Consider the following 18,209-nt stretch of genomic DNA (forward strand, 5'->3'; position numbering starts at 1 on the left):
ACCAAAATAAAAATCTTCTCTTTATAAATTACCCAGTCTCATACATTCTATTGCAACATCATAAAATGGATTAAGATGCTCTTACACAGATGTATGCCCATTACTTATCAAAAATTAATACAATATCTTTACCTTTCAGTTCTCTTTGGTTTTCATAAAATTAACTCTTACCAGTCAAATGCATATCTGTGTTAGAAATATGGAGCTAATTAAAATTATAGAGACAATGAAATGCCAAGCTGACCCTGTCATTATTATTTGTCATACCAGAAACAAAATGAATAGAATGATTTATAATATGTGATTTGATAAACCATACATGCTTGCATATATAAATATCTCTTATGAAAATATATGAAATATGATTTGAGTTGTAGAATCATTAAAGCTAAAGACAGATACAAACACCATTGCATTTTCTATATTGCCCTATTTTCTAATAAATTGAAAATGTTTTCTTTTTAAAAACCACAATTAACCATGTGCCTTTTTTTCCCAAGATAATGCAGAAAACCTGTATTGTGTTTATCATTGCCAATTTCTCTAATAAATTTGAAACCAGTAAATGTGAATTTAAGTGATAATAAATAAAACTTGTGTTTTAACTATGCTAGAATGCAAAAATAGGTATAAAGCAATGGTTTCGATATTGCTATTGTATCTGCTATCTACAAAAATAACATATTGCTAAGTTAGACTTTCATGGAAGCTGTGGATACTGATCTGCTAGTTTTTTCTTTTTTTAACTTTTATTTAATGAATATAAATTTCCGAAGTACAGCTAATGGATTACAATGGCTTCCCCCCCCATAATTTCCCTCCCACCCGCGACCCTCCCCTCTCCCCTTCCATTCACATCAAGATTCATTTTCAATTATCTTTATATATAGAAGATCAGTTTAGTATATATTAAGTAAAGATTTCAACAGTTTGCACCCACACAGAAACACAAAGTGTAAAATACTGTTTCAGTACTAGTTATAGGATTAAATCACAATGTACAGCACATTTAGGACAGAGATCCTACATGAGGAGTAAGTGCACAGTGACTCCTGTTATTGACTTAACAAATTGACACTCTTGTTTATGGCGTCAGTAATCACCCTAGGCTCTGTCATGAGTTGCCAAGGCTATGGAGGCCTTTTGAGTTCACCAACTCTGATCTTATTTAGACAAGGTCATAGTCAAAGTGGAAGTTCTCTCTTCCCTTCAGAGAAAGGTACCTCCTTCTTTGATGGCCCGTTCTTTCCACTGGGATCTCACTCACAGAGATCTTTCATATAGGGTTGTTTTTTTTTCCAGAGTGTCTTGGCTTTCCATGCCTAAAATACTCTCATGGGCTCTTCAGCCAGATCTGAAGATCTGCTAGTTTTTTCAACACAGAACTGACAACAAGCCTATCCCATAGAATGATAAAAGCCTAATGCAATTAGAATATCTAATCTCCTCAGGCCAGCTCTCTGCTGTGGCCCGGGAGTGCAGTGGAGGATGGCCCAAGTGCTTGGGCCCTGCACCCCATGGGAGACCAGGATAAGTACCTGGCTCCTGGCTTCGGATCAGTGTGGTGCGCTGGCCGCAGCACGCTGGCCGCGGTGGCCATTGGAGGGTGAACCAATGACAAAGGAAGACCTTTCTCTCTGTCTCTCTCTCTCACTGTCCACTCTGCCTGTCAAAAAAAATTAAAAAATTAAAAAAAATTAAAGAATATCTAATCTCCTAGTAATCACATATTCTTTCCTTGAAGCTTTGCCAGTGTTTCCTCTGAGAACAATGTTCAAACTTGTCATCACACAACTCAAACCGGCTTACATTCACAGAACTTTAGACACCCACTTTTGCATTAAACAAAAAAAAAATTGTGCTTTAACTCATATGTGTGGGGAGTAATCTGGGTCTCAGGAAGAAATGTGAATCCCTGTGATTTCATTTTCTTGTTTAATGGCTTTGGCTAAAACTTCCAGGACTATATTGAATAGCAGTGGTGAGAGTGGACATCCTTGTCTATTTCTGGATCTCAGTGGGAATGCTTCTAAAGTTCCCCATTCAATAGGATGGTGGCCATAGGTTTTTCATTAATTGCCTTGATTCTGTTGAGGAATATTCCTTCTAAACACAATTTGTTTAGAGTTTTCATCATGAAAGCAAGTTGTATTTTATCAAATGATTTCTCTGCATCCATTGAAATAATAATATGCTCTTCAGTTTGTTGATGTGATGTATTGTCGTTCCTCCACGAAGAGGGGGAGCGACATAATGGTGCCGTGACTCGATAGGAAGCCTAGGAGGGAAGAAGTGGGAAAATACCAGAGAGAGAGAGACTAGCAAAGAGCCTAGGGAAAAGCCGGATGGAAAAGGTGCCAGAAGAAGCTATCAAAAGCCTAGGCATAGACTCTGATATGGACTGTGGGAAAGAAGTTAGGATTGAAAGCTAAAGTGAAAGCTGGAGGAAACATAGACTCGGATGCGGACTATGGCAGGGAAGCTAGGAGATTAAAAGCGAAAGTGAAACCTAGAAGAAACTTAGACTCGGATACAGACTGTGGGGAGAAGCCAGGAGAAATGAGAGGGGAATGTTGTTGGAAGAAAAGTTAGGGAAACATACCGGGTAGAGAAAAATGTTAGGAGGATGAGGCTGTGAGGGCAGGCTGAGGCAGAGATGTAAGCTATGTTGGGATTCGTCAAGTCAGCCTGGGGAGCAAAAGGCAAAAAGCTAGACGCGTAAGCTAGGTTGGAATCCGTCAGATTAGCCCGGGGAGCAAAAGATGGGAAGCCAAACCAAAAGGCACAGACGTAAGCTAGGTTGAATTTGCCAGGTTAGCCCGGGGAACTTAGACTGAATACCGGTGGTAGAAACGTGAGCTAGGCTGTGTGACTCGCGGAAGCCGCTGCGCACAGAGAGAGCGCGTGGGGCACAAACAGGGAGAGCGCATGGGGCGCGAATAGATAGGGAATGTGGGGCTAGCACAAAGGCTGTGGTGCGGGCGCAAAGGGCGCGGAGACCACGGAGCGCACAGAGCCGGGAAGCCGCCGCGGGGCGAGGCGTCGAGAAGCAGCCTCGGGGCAGGCGCCGGGAAGCTGCGGGGATAAGAGAAATAGAAATTTAGAAGTAAAATGAGAGAAATAGGAATAATGGCAGATAGAAGCAAAATAGGAGAGATAGGAATGCCAGGAGAGAGAGAAATAGAGAAAAATAAGGCCTTCCCACAACATGGCAATGAGAGGGCTTGGATTCGGTCTGCCTGATTAGTAAGATGATAAACACCTGTGGGCAGCTGCAGGTCACCAAAGACAGGCACGTTATCAACACCAATAAGTCTCCCCACAAGACGGCAATGAGAAGGCTTGGATTCGGTTTGCCTGATTGGTAGGGCTTGTAAGCACCTGCAGGCAGTTCTAGCAGAGCAGAGCATGCACTGCAGGGCACCGAACACAGGCACGCATCAGCGCCTAAAAACCTCCTCACAACATGGCGAAGAGAGGACCCGGACTCGGTTTGCCTGATTGGTAGGGCTTGTAAGCACCTGTGGGCAACTCTAGCAAGCAGAGCAGAGTGTGTGCCGTGGGGCACCGAAGACAGGCGCGTATCAACGCCAAAAAATAAAAAGAAAGGGGGATCTGTGGGGAGCAACTTGGACTAGACTGTTGCTGGAATTAAGACTTATTCTATGCATCTGCTCTCCCACAATATGGCTCTGGGAGAGGAGGAAACTGCTTCTACACAGCTGCCTCCAGTTCAACCAATAAACAGCAGGACCTGCTCCTGATTGGAGGAGAGCAGCATACTCGGCGTGTGGGTAGCAGAGTTGGGATTGGTGGAAGAGGACTATAAAGGAGGAGAGAGACAACATGCACCAGGAACATCTAAGAGGAACACCTGTGCAGCCCCCGAGAGAGCCGGCCAGCCGGCGGTGTGCTGCTCCCCTGCGGAAGTGGGGAAAGTGGCAGGGGGAACCGCCCTTCCACGGAGGTGGAAGGGTCAGTAGCCAACCCGGGAAGAACCAGCAGCAAACTCGGGGAGGGCCGAGCAGACAAAAGAACAGCGCAGGGTCCTGTGTCGTTCCTCCATGAAGAAGGGGAGCAACAATGTATCACTTTTATTTGCAAATGTTGAACCATCCCTGCATACCAGAGATAAATCCCATTTGGCCTGGGTGCATACTCGTTCTGAATTGTTGGATTGTTGTTGGATTCTATTTGGCCAGAATTTTGTTGAGGATTTTTGCATCTATGTTCATCAGGGAAATTGGTCTGTAGTTCTCCTTCTCTGTTGTATCTTTTCCTGGTTTAAAAATTAAGGTGATGATGGCTTCATAGAAAGAACTTGGGAGATTCCCTATCTTATAATTGAGAAGAAGAGGAGTTAGTTCTTCTTTAAATGTATGGTAGAATTCAGCAGTGAAGCCATATGTCCTGGGCTTTTCTTTGTTGGGAGGGTCTTTATTACTGACTCGATTTCTGTCTTGACAATGAGTCTGTTTAGGTTTGCTATGTATACATGGCTCAGTTTAGGTAGGCTGTATGTGTCCAGGAATCTATCCATTTCTTCCAGGAATACCAATTTGTTGGCATACAGCTCTTTGTAATAATTTCAGATGATTCTTTTTATTTCTATGGTATTGTTATATTTCCTTTTTCATCTTTTATTTTATTAGTTTTGGCCTTCTCTCTCCTTTTTTTGCTTAGTTGGGCCAATGATGTGTCAATTTTGTTTGTTTCAAAAAACCAACTCTTTATTTTGCTGATCTTTTGTATTTTTTGTTTTATTTGGTTGGTCTCCTCTCTAATGTTAATTATTTTTTTCTCTTGTTAGTTTTGAGTTTGGTTTGTTGTTGTCTAGATCCTTCAGGTACATTGATAGCTCATTTATTTTGTGCCTTTCCAATTTCTTGATTAGGCCCCAACTGCTATCAACTTTTCTCTTAACACTGCTTTGGCTGTATCCCATAAGTTTTGATGTGTTATGTTGTCAGTTTCATTTCTTTCCAGAAATTTTTTGAATTCTTTTTTGTTTCCTTCTGTGACCCACCGTGCATTCAGGAGCATGTTGTCAGTCTCCATGTGTTTGCATATGTTCTAAAGGTTCCTGAGTTCCTCATTCCCAGTGCCATTGCATTGTGGTCCATGAAGATGCATGGTACATTTTTAATTTTTTTTTTTTTGGATTTTCTGAGACTTGCTTTATGATCTAGGCATGTGGTCTATCCTAAAGAAAATTCCATGTACTGGGGATAAAAATGTGTATTTTGTGTTTGTTGGGTGGAAGGCTGTGTAGATCTCTGCTATGTCTATTTGATCTGTATTGTTGATTAACTCTTTGGTTGCCTTGTTGATTTTCTGTTGGTTTATCTGTCTATGGCTGACAGTGGCATATTGATATCCTCCATTACTACTGTATTTGAGTCTATCTCTGCATTTAAATCCATTAGCATTTCTTTTAGATAGGCAGGTGTCCTATAATTGGGTGCATATGCATTTATAATAGTCACATCTTCCTGTTGAGAATTGGTCCCTTAATCATTATTTAGCATCCTTCTTTGTCTCTTTTGTTTTTTGTGTTAAAGTCTATTTTTTTATATTAGCATGGCTACATTAGCTCTTTTTTGGTTTCTTTTGACATGGATTATCATTTACCATTCTTTCACTTTCAGTCTGCATGCATCTTTGTGGGTAAGATTTGTTTCTTGAAGGCAGCAGATAGATGGGTTTTCTTTTTTAACCCATTCATCCAGTCTGTGTCTTTTAACTGGGGAGTTGATGCAATTTACATTCAGGGTGACTGTTGTTCAGTACCTGCTTAGTGCTGCCATGTTCTCATCAATAGTCATAATTCCAGTTTTTTGGCTTACTTTGTGATTTTACTGGGTCATTTTCTGCATTCATCTTCTTTCATAGAGTTGTTCTTGCCTCTGTGTTAATGTGTGTGTGTAGCACATCCTCAGGTATCTTTTGTTGGGATGGGCGAGTAGTTATGAATTCTTTCAGTTCAGTTTGTTGTGAAACTTCTTTATTTCTCCTTCATTCATAAATGATAACTTTGCAAGTTACTGTATTCTGGGTTGACAGTTTTTCTCTTAAGACTTTGAATATATTCTCTGCTTGCCTGTAGGGTTACTGATTAGAAGTCTGGAGTGAGTCTAATTGGATTTCCCTTAAATGTAGTTTGGTGTTTCTCTCATGCACATTTTAAGATCTTCTCTTTATGTTTTATTGTGGAGAGTTTTACCACAATGTGTCATGGTGAAGACTTTTCTGGTCATGTCTATTGAGAGTTCTGTGTATCTCCTGCACTTGGATGTCTCTCTCTTTCTCCAGATTGGGGAAGTTTTCTGTTATTATTTCATTAGGAAGGCCTTCTAATCCTTTCTTTGATTTCATGCATTCTGGAACTCCTAGGATCTGTATGTTGGGTCACTTGGTAGTATCTTGTAAATCTCTAACTGTTTTTAAGTTTCCTGATTTCTTCTTTGTTTTTATGATCTGACTGTAATATTTCAAGAGATTGGTCTTCTAGTTCTGATATCCTTTCTTCTGTCTTACTTATTCTGTTAAGGCTTTCCACTTCATTTTTTATTCTATCTATTGAATTCCTCATTTCTAGTATTTCATTCTCACTTCTCTTTAACATCTCAATTTCTTGGGAGCACTTTTTATTTAAATCATGAATTTGCTTCTGATTGCTTTAAAGTAATCTGATTAATTTTCTGAATTCTCTTTCTGACATATCCTCACTTGCTTCATCTGCAGCTTCTATTATTGAAGAGTTGTAGTGTTCCTTTGGAGGTCTCATATTGTCTTCCTTATTTGTATTTCAGGTTTTTGCTTTGTTTCTAGCATATGTGTGTATAAATATATATTACACATAAATATTTATAAATTTGGAGAATTTCTCTTGTGAGATTTCTCTGTTATATGCTGCTCTGTGTGCATTTCAAGTTGAAGCACAGAGCAGTATCTACTGAAGCCCTGTTCACCTGTCAATCGTGGTGGAGGTGGGTGTGAGCTTTGGTGCACTTAGCCCCACCTACCAAGACCCAGCTAGCTTCTCAATGATAGATTTAATGGGCTTGCGTTTCCTTGTTGCCTGACTTGCATGGTGGGGAAGAGGCTCCTCTGAGATAGTGTGGACATCACTCCTGGGTGGGAGGTGTGGTGGGATGGCTCCTACAGTTGATGCTTATGTGTTTGGTAGGCCAAGGTTTATGTTTGAGAATGTAAACATTCAAGATGGCTTCTGAGGGCCAGCTGCATGTCTGGATGGGCTGGGGGGGGAAGGAGATGGACAGCTTAGTACCCTATTTTAATGTTTGCTTTTTTATACCTTCTCTTTTTTTCCCCCTCTTGGAACTTCAAAAGCAGTTCACCTATCTCCTCCTCTTGCTGCTACTCCCAGCTCCATGGATGTCGCTCCCCCTCTTCATGGAGGAATGACACCAAACCCTGCCTAGGCTTCATATCCGAGTCACGGCACCATTATGTTGCTCCCCGTCTTCGTGGAGGAATGACACAGGACCCTGCGCTGTTCTTTCGTCTGCTCGGCCCTCCCCGGGTTTGCTGCTGGTTCTTCCCAGGTTGGCTACTGACCCTTCCACCTCCGTGGAAGGACGGTTCCCCCTGCCACATTCCCCACTTCCGTGGGGGAGCGGCACACCGCCGGCCGGCTCTCTCGGGGGCTGCTCAGGTGTTCCTTCAGATAGATGTTCCCTTAGATGTTCCTGGTGCATGTTATCTCTCTCCTCCTTTATAGTCCTCTTCCACCAATCCCAACTCTGCTACCCACATGCCGAGTACACTGCTCTCCTCCAATCAGGAGCAGGTCCTACAGTTTATTGGTTGAACTGGAGGCAGCTGTGTAGAAGCTGTTTTCTCCTCTCCCAGAGCCATATTGTGGGAGAGCAGATGCATAGAATAAGTCTTAATTCCAGTAACTCAGTCCAGTCTGGGTTGCTCCCCACACATGGACACCCAATTCTCCATCTGACCTGATCCACTGGGGGCTGTCACCCTTTGCCCCAACACCTGCACCTGCTACATCTCTGTTCCTCCTCCTTATTTTCCCTTTCAGCGTGGACCTTCCCAGTCTGTGTTGACCTCCTGGGTTTCCTGTTGTAAATTTCCCGCAGTTCTATCTCCTGCATATAACCTCTCTCCCTTTTTGTTTTTATCTTTTATTTAATGAATATAAATTTCCAAAGTACGACTCATGGGTTACAATGGCTTTCCTCCCCATACCGTCCCTCCCACCCACCACCCTCCCCTTTCCCACTCCCTCTCCCCTTCCATTCACATCAAGATTCATTTTCGATTATCTTAATATACAGAAGATCAGCTTAGTATACCTTAAGTAAGGATTTCAACAGTTTGTTCCCACACAGAAACATAAAGTGAAAAATAATAGATGATTTTTTTTAAATGATGATGAAATCAGATCAGACCTATTGTCATGTTTAATCCCAGTGAGAGTCAAGTTGGGAATTGATAATTTCTTTTTTTTTTTTTTTTACAGAAGATCAGTTTAGTGTACATTAAGTAAAGATTTCAATCGTTTGCACCCCCATAGAAACACAAAGTGAAATATACTGTTTGAGTACTCGTTATAGCATTAAGCCTCAGTGTACAGCACATTAAGGACAGAGATCCTACATGAGGAGTAAGTGCACAGTGACTCCTGTTGTTGACTTTACAAATTGACACTCCTGTTTATGGCATCAGTAATCTCCCTATGCACCAGTCATGAGTTTCCAAGGCTATATAACCTCTCTCCCTTTTAACTACCTATTTTGCCCCACATGACTTGGATTTTCCTATTTCTAAGCTGCCATCTTTTCCCTGATCCCTTGGTTCTTCTTACAACTTGATTCTTACATTCAATTTTAGAATAATTTTGTCAATTTTCACAATATGTTTAGGATTTTCATTGGAAAGGCACTGAATTATTGATTAATTTGAGAGAACTGACAACTAGGTTATATTTATTTGAATCATTTTGTCTGTCCTTCAATAATCTTTTATACTTTATCTTCTCATTAGTTTTGTAGTCCATTTTCTGTTGTGGTAGCAAAAATACCAAAGACTAGAAACTGTATAATAAAAGTGGTTTATTTAGATCACAAATTTGAAGGCTGAAAGTCCAGGATCAGGCAACCCCATGTGTTTGGGCCCTGGTAAAGCTCCTTGGTTGCATCACAGCATGGGAGATGGCATCATGGGGGGAGTGACACAGTCGGTTAGCACATGGTACTTATATTACCTTCTTAATAGAAAGCTGCTGGATTCTGTTGATAGTTTGGTTTATGGTTCTTGTATCCAGGCCATGAGTGTGATTGGCTATGCTTTTTTTTTCTCATAATATTAATTTCAACTGTTGGCTTCACAAAATGAGCTAGGTTGTATTACCTTTCTTTTTGTATTCTCTGAGTCTGTTTAATTTGGTTATTATTTTTTCCCCTTAAATGTAAGCTAGAACTCCCTAGTGAAGCCACATTGACTGACAGTTTTCTCTGTGGATGTTTTCAAGTTGTAAATCAGATTGTTAGATATAGGATTGTTTAAAACTATTTCTTGTATCTATTTTAGTGAGTTGTATTTTCCCAAGTATTTGTCCATTTTATCTACAATTTCAAATGTCTTGGCATCAAACTGCTCCAAGTATAATCTTACTATTCTAATATCTACAGTGTGCTCCCCTTTTTATTCCCTATGTAGCTTTCTTGATGCCTTGTCTCTATTTTCTTTGATTAGTTTCACCAGAGATTTTTCAATTTTATCAAACTTTTCAAATTTTTATTTCATTAAGTGCTGTCACATATCCTGTACTCTAACACAGTTAGACTCTTTGATATTTCCCAGGTTGTCAGCACTGTATATCCTCATGCCATGAATCTGGTGTCAGGAGCCACGGGTATGTGAAATGTAGCTCCTTCAATGACTCTCCCCTACATCTCCCTTTTTCCATTTCTCCTGTAGTCTTGCACAGTTATCCTGACTTTAGTTCAAAACTAGCTCACCATATGCTGCACTGGGATAGCAATAGAACTGAGCTACAGATTTCAGATTTGAGAGCTCTCTTGGCAAGGCCTCAGGGAAGAGGTTCCTTTATGTCAAATGATAATTCTCCAGACACCATCACATTCTGACCCTCCCAGTGGGCCAGTCTCCTGATCACATTACATCTATCCCTGAGTTAAGAACTTGCATGAGACTGTGTCACGGCTGCCCTTTCTCCTGGCTTCAGATTGGCACAGCACCAGCCATAGCGGCCATTAGGGAAGTGAACCAATGGAAGGAAGACCTTTCTCTCTGTCTCTCTCTCACTGTCTATAACTCTCTCTCTCTCTCTCTCTCTCTCACTGTCTAACTCTGCCTGTCAAAAAATAAAATAGAAACAAGAATAAGGAAGACAACACAATACCCCTAAAAGAACAAAACACTTCAGTACTATATTGTGAAGATAATGAGATGAAAAAATGCAAAAAATGGAATTCAAAAAATTATCATAAGATTAGATAGAAGTAATCAGAAGTAAATGCATGAACTATTGAGATCTGTACTATACTATATTGTGTACAATAAATAAATTTGTACAATAAATGAATAAATCTGTACAATAAATAAATCTATACAATACTATATTGTGAAAATAATGAGATGGGGGAACAGTGCTGTGGTGCAGCAGGTTTACATCGTGGCCCGAAGCACCAGCATCCCATATGGGCAGCAGTTTGAGTCCCAGCTGCTCCACTTCTGATCCAGCTCTCTGCTATGGCCTGAGAAAGCAGTAGAAGATGGCCCAAGTCCTTGGGCCCCTGCACCCATGTGGGAGTCCTAGAAAAAGCTCCTGGCTCCTGATCTTGGCTCCTGGCTTCAGATTGGTATAGCTCTGGCCATTGCATCCAACTGGGGAGTGAACCATCGGAAGGAAGACTTCTCTCTCCCTCTATCTGCCTACCCTGTCTCTGTGTAACTCTGACTTTCAAATAAATAAATAAATTTAAAAAACAAGAAACTAATTAGATGGAAGAAATGCAAGAAATGAAATTTTTAAAATGATGATAAAATTACATAGAAGTAATAAGAAGCAAATGCATGAACTACTGAAATCCATACAGGACATAAAAAGAAAATTTATTCCATGAAATTGAGATCTTAAAGAAAAGTCAAATGAAATGAAGAATTCAATACAACAGATAAAAATGCAGTGGAAAGCCTTAACAGAATTGGTCAAGCAGAAGAAAGAATATCGATGTAGAAGACAAATAACAAGATATTATACAGTCAAACCAAAAACAAGAGGAGGAAATAAACTAAAAAAAAAAAACATTGTTGAGAATCTATAAGATACATTCAAATGACTGAACATATGGATTCTAAGAGTTCATGAAGGTGTGGAAATAGAGAAAGGATTAGTAAAATAATAACGGAAGACTTCCCTAATTTAGAGGAAAAAAAAAGGACATCCAAGTACAGCAAGTACATGGAACACCTAATAGAATGATCAGAAAAGATCTTCACCACAACATATTGTAAATCAAACTCACCACAGTAAAACATAAAGAAAAGATTCTAAAATGTGCACAGAGAAAACCAGATTACTTTCAGAGTATCTCCAATTAGACTCACAGCAGACTTCTCATCAGAAACTCTACAGGCTGGGAAAGATTGGCGAGATATATTCCAAGTCTTAGCAGAAAACTACTGACAACCCAGAAGACTATACCCTCCAAAGCTCTCATTTTTGAATGAAGGTGAAATAAAGACTTTTCATAACAATCAGAAATTGAAAGAATTTGACACCACCCGTCCAGCCCTACAAAAGATGCTTAAGGATGTGTTGCACACAGAAACACAGAAACACTCTCATCACTATGAAAGAAGGTGAAGAAAGAAAATCAGTAAAAGTTCATGGGAAATTAAAAGGAAAAAATAGGAATATTTTTGGGAAAATGGCAGGACAAAGTTGTTACTTATCAATAGACACCTTGAATGTAAATGGCCTCAACTATCCAGATGGGAAACACAGACTGGCTGAACCATTGAAAAACAAAACCTATCTATTTACTGCATATAAGAAACACATCTCACCAAACAAGATGCACACAGACTGAAATTGAAAGGATGGAAAAAGATATTCCATGCCAAAAGAAACCAAAAAACAGATGGTGTAAGCCATCCTAATATCAGCCAAATAGACTTTAACACAAAAACTTTTAAAAGAGACAAAGAAGGTCACTATGTAATGATTAAGGGATCAATTTAACAGGAAGCTGTGATTATTATAAATGTATATGCACCTAATTACAGGGCACCTGGCTATGGAAAAGAAATGTTATGAGATTTAAAGAGAGACTTAGATTCCAATACAGTAGTATTTGGGGACTTCAATACTTTACTTTCAGCATTGGGCAGATCAACCAGACACAAACTCAGCAAGGAAACAGCAGATTTATTGGACACTGTAGACCAACTGGACCTAACAGATATCAACAGACTTTTTCATCCTATACTTGCGGAATAATATGCATTCTTCTCAGCAATGCATGGAACTTTCTCTAGGATTCACCATATACAACTATAAATCAAGTCTCAGTAAATTCAAAAAATATAAATCATAGCATGCATCTTCTCAGAAAACAATGCAATGAAACTGGAAGTCAGCAACCCAGGAACCTCTAGAACATATGCAAACTCTTAGAGACTGAACATGCTCCTGAATGAATAATGGGTCATAGAATAATCAACAGAGATATAAAAAAATTTCTGGAAACAAATGAAGATGACAACATATCAAAACCTATGGGATGCAGCAAAAGCAGTGTTGAGAGGAAAGTTCATAACAATAGGTGCCTACATCAAAAATTGGAAAGGCACCAAATAAATGAGCTATTAACGCATCTCAGGGATCTAGAAAAACTACAGCAAACCAAAGCCAAAACTAGTAGGAAAAAATAATTAAAATTAGAGAAGAAATCAACAAAATTGAATTCAAGAAACAATACAAAGCATCAGCAAACTAAAGAGCTATTTTTGAAAAAATAAACAAAATTGACCTACTATTGGCCCAGCTAACCAAAAAAAAAAAAAAAAAAAGACCCAAATCAACTAAACTAGATATGAAAAAGAAAATGTAACAAAAGACAGCACAGAAATAAAAAATCATCAGAAATTACTACAAAGAGCTATATGCCAACAACTGGGAAACCTAGAAGAAATGGATAGATTCCTGGACACATACAAGCTAAATGAAGCCATAAAAATATAGAAAACCAACAGACCCATAACCAAGATGGAAATTGAATCAGTAATAAAGGCCCTCTCAATAGAGAAAAGCCCAGAACCTCATGGCTTCACTACCAAATTCTACCAGACATTTAAAGAAGAACTAACTCCAATTCTTCTCAAGTTATTCGAAACAATTGAAAGGTTGGGAATCCTTCCAAATTCTTTCTATGAAGCCAGCACCACCTTAATTTCTAAACCTGAAAAAGATGCAACAGAAAATTACAGATCAATTTCACTAATGAACATAGATGCAAAAATCCTCAACAAAATTCTAGCCAATAGAATCTAACAGCATATTAGAAAGATCATCCACCCAGACCAGGTGAGATGGATGGTTCAACTTTCACAAATCAATTAATTTGACACATAACATCAACAAAAGGATGAACAGAAACCATATATTATCTCAATAGATGCAGAGAAAGCATAATATCCTTTCATGGTGAAAACTCTAAGTAAATTGGTTTAGAGGTAACATTCCTCAACACAATCAAGGCAATTTATGACAACAACACTTAAGAAACTAGGAGCAGAAGAAACATTTCTCAACACAAATGAGTTAATTTATTAATAAACCACGACCAGTGTCCTACTGAATGGGGAAAAGTTGGAAGCATTCCTACTGAGATCAGGTACCCGACAAGGATGCCCACTGTCACCATTGCTATTCAATACAGTCCTAGAAGGTTAAGCCAGAACATTTAGGCAAGAAAAAGAAATCAAAGGGATACAAATTGGGAAGGAGGAAGTTAAAAAATCCCTATTTTCAGGTGACATGATTCTACATCTAGGGGATCCAAAAGACTACACTTAGAGACTATTAAAACTTATATAAAGTAGCAGGATATAAAGTCAATGCAAAAAAATCAACAGATTTTGTAGACACAGAAAGTGCCACAGCTGATATTCAACTTCTAAGATCAAACCCATTCACAATAGCATAGGAAAAGACTTCTTGGAAAAGACCTCAGAGGCACAGGCAGTCAAAGTCAAAATTTACAAATGGATTACACCAAATTGAAGTTTCTGTAAGGCAAAAGAATCACTCAGCAAAGTGAAGAGGCAACTGACAGAATGGGAGAAATAATTTGCAGACTATGCAACTGATAGAGGAGTAATAACCAGAATCTACAAAGTGATCAAGAAACTCCACAACAACAAAACAGACAACCCACTTAAGAGACAGGAAAAGGACTTAAACAGTCACTTTGCAAAACAGGAAATCCAAAGGGCCAACAGACACATGAAAATTGTTAAGGATCAGGCTGTCAGGGAAATACAAATCAAATCCACAATGAGGTTTCACCTCAGCCCCATTAGAATGGCTTTCATACAGAAATCAACAAGCTACAAATGATGTCAAGGATGTTTGGGGAATGGTACCCTAATCCCCTCTTGGTGGGAATGTAAACTGGTAAAGCTTCTCTGGAAGACAGTTTGGAGATACCTCAAAAATCTGAATATAGACCTGCCATTTGACCCAGCCATCCCACTCCTGGGAATTTACCCAAGGGAAATGAAATCAGTAAACAAAAGAGTTATCTGCACCTCTATTTTTATTGCAGCTCAATTCACAATAGCTAAGGCATGGAATCAACATAAATGCTCATCAACCAAAAACTGGATAAAGAAATAATGGGATTCACACATTATGGAATACTACACAGCAGTAAAGAAAAAATGAAATCAAGTCATTTGAAACAATATGGATGAATCTGGAAAACATCATACTTAGTGAAAAAGCCAATCTCAAAGGGACAAATACCATATGTTCTCTCTGATCTGTGCAAATAGAGCACCTAAAACAAAATTTGTTTAAGTGAAATTGACACTTCTACAAGGGATGACTTGAGCTGCCCTTATTTTGACTGTTGAGGAACAGTTTTTTTTGTTATATTTTATTGTCATACACTTTTTTTACCTCTTTACTTACAGTTAACTATATATGTATATATATATATATATATAGTCAATTAAAAATATATCTCGGTAGAAATAAGAATGGGAATAAAAGAGGGAGGAGGAAGTTTACAACTGTAAAGATCTATAATTCTTCATACATTCCTGTGGACTTAATTCTAAGGGTACAGTTTAAAAACTTGTCATGGGACTCCAAATCCCATTAAGCTTGATGGTGAAAATGCCATCTTAGTTGTTAATGTCATCATGTTAAGTGTTAAAGTGATCAAATATATAGGATCTAGTGGCTGGTAATAATAATAGAATTTAAAATAGAGAATGTTCCAACATGGGAAGCAGTCCAGACAGCTGACTAACAGAATGACAATCACTTTAATAACACTCTGACCTCAGATTCATCCCTTAAGGCTTCCTGGTCTGGCTGAAAAGCACATGAGAGCATTTCAGGCGTGGAAAGCCAAGACACTGCAGCAAAAAATGTTCTACATGAAGGATCTCTGTAAGTGAGACTCCAGCAGAATGAAGTGGATATCAAAGAAGGATATACTTTTCTCTAAAGGGAGGAAAGAGCTTTCACTGTGCTTATGACCTTGTTCAAATACTAACAGAGTTAGTGGACTTAAAATTCTTCCATAGCCTAGGTAGCTCATGTCAAGAGATTTAGGTGGTCACTGATGTCACACATAAGACTATTAATTGTTAAATTAACAACAGGAGTAACTGTACACTAACACCACATGTAGGACCTCTCCCTTCAATGAGTTTTATTAGGAGAATTAACTGTAAAACTAGTTCTCAAAAAGTTTCTGTGTGTGTGTGTGTGTGTGTGTGTGTGCAAGCTGTGAAATCTTTACTTAGTATAGAGTTGCTCTTAGGTGTACAAAGTTAATTGAAAATGAATCTTAATGGAGACTGGCAAGGGGAGAGAGAGAAGGAGGTAGGGGTGGGAGGGTGGGTATGGTGGAAAGAATATATTTCTAACATTGTCCTTATGAAATTTGTATTCCTTAAATTAACAACAAAAAATGGCAGTTCATTATTGATATACAAAAAAATTACTCTTTTTGTATGTTGGCCTTCTAATATATCAGTTCAAATGCTTTTTGCTAGCATGTTTAGTCTTTTCCATGTACATCCTGTCATGCATATCAACATAGATATTTTAACTTCTTCCATAGCAATTTCAAATTTCAATTTCTCTTCCCGAATTTTGCCTCAAACTTCCAATAGTATATTAAATGAGAGTGATGAAAGTGGACATCAGAACAAGTGGAGAATGCCACACTAGCTTTCTTGGTGGAAATACACTACTACTTTCAGGAAGGGCCATGGGTGCTGAAATTGCACCAATGCAAATACTTAAAAAGAAAAAAAGAGGGAAGGAAACTCCAACTTTTAGGGATTTTTTTAAGCACTTATTTATTTGAAATGCAGTTACAGACAGAGGGAGAGACAGAGAGCTCCAAACCTCTGGTTCACTCCCCAAAAGTCTGCAATGGCTAGAGCTGTTTCAATTGGAGCCAGGAGCCACGAGCTTCTTCTGGGTCTCCCATGTGGGTGCAGGGGTCCAAGCACTTGGGCAATCTTCCACTGATTTCCAAGGCCTTAAAAGGGAGCTGGATTGAAACCGAGGCAGCCAGGAATCAAACTGGCACCCATATGGGATACCAGCACTGCAGGCTGAGGATGAACCTTTTATGCCACAATGCCAGCCCCAAGAATTATGATTTTAAAATAGATTACAGCAGAGGTTTCTCTTCCCCAACCCTCTGAGATTCATCAAAGTGTCTGGCAGTTGTGAGTCACCACACTAGTCTGGGTTTGCTTGTGTAGAGCACACTTGTTTAGATCTCTCGGGATACTGTGTTCACATGGTCCAAAGTGAACAATTCTTTGAGCAACATGAGAAACTTCGGTGATACTAGTTTTCTTAAACAGAATCTACTAACTTGGAATAGGATTATCCAAATGTTAATAGCAAGCATGTTGACCATTTCAGAAACATGGAGAGAGATGTGGAGAGTAATTCTACTGGGGCAAGATTCTTAACTGCAGTGTACACACACACACACTTTTGTCACCTATGGTGAGATTATTTACATGAGGAATTCTTGCAGTAAGTGAAATGCTTCTTGCAATAAAACTACCACCTGGAAACATTACTGTATATCACTCTTGACTATTCCTGACTGTTGGTTCTCAGTATGGATACAAAGCACATAAACAAACATAATCTTTGACTCAAGTAGTAGGTAAATAATTTAAGGATAGAACACTCAAATTTTTAAAAACACATTTCTTTAAACAATATTTTTCTTTGGACTACAGATCTAAAATGGTATAAATTGAAACATGAATTCAAAAATAGAATGAGAAAAATTTTCCTGACTGAGATCTCCAGGCCTTCCTCCCACTGCCTCAGACTGTTTCTGTTGAGGATATTTAGGTAAGCCTAGAATGGACAATTTGCAAAAATTCCATTCTTGGTTACCCTCAGCCATTCCCCTTCTTTACACTATCATTTGTCTTGTGTCTTGAAACAGATATTTATGAGTACTTACAGTTGCTGCATTCAAGAGCTAGAGTATATTGGCCGGCGCCATGGCTCAGTAGGCTAATCTTCCGCCTTGTGGCGCCGGCACAGCGGGTTCTAGTCCCAGTTGGGGTGCCGGATTCTGTCCCGGTTGCCCCTCTTCCAGGCCAGCTCTCTGCTGTGGCCCGGGAGTGCAGTGGAGGATGGCCCAAGTACTTGGGCCCTGCACCCCATGAGAGACCAGGAAAAGCACCTGGCTCCTGCTGTCGGATAGGCGCGGTGCGCCGTCTGCAGTGCGCTGGCCGCGGCGGCCATTGGAGGGTGAACCAACGGCAAAGGAAGACCTTTCTCTCTGTCTCTCTCTCTCACTGTCCACTCTGCCTGTCAAAAAAAAAAAAAAGCTGCAGTATGGACGGTATTTTCCCCAACAATCAAAACACATTAGTCAAATCCAAGTTTGTCAAATGGAGCTTTTCCTCTT

Source organism: Oryctolagus cuniculus, chromosome 9 (genome assembly GCF_964237555.1).
Source record: "Oryctolagus cuniculus chromosome 9, mOryCun1.1, whole genome shotgun sequence".
Classification (NCBI taxonomy): Eukaryota; Metazoa; Chordata; class Mammalia; order Lagomorpha; family Leporidae; genus Oryctolagus; species Oryctolagus cuniculus.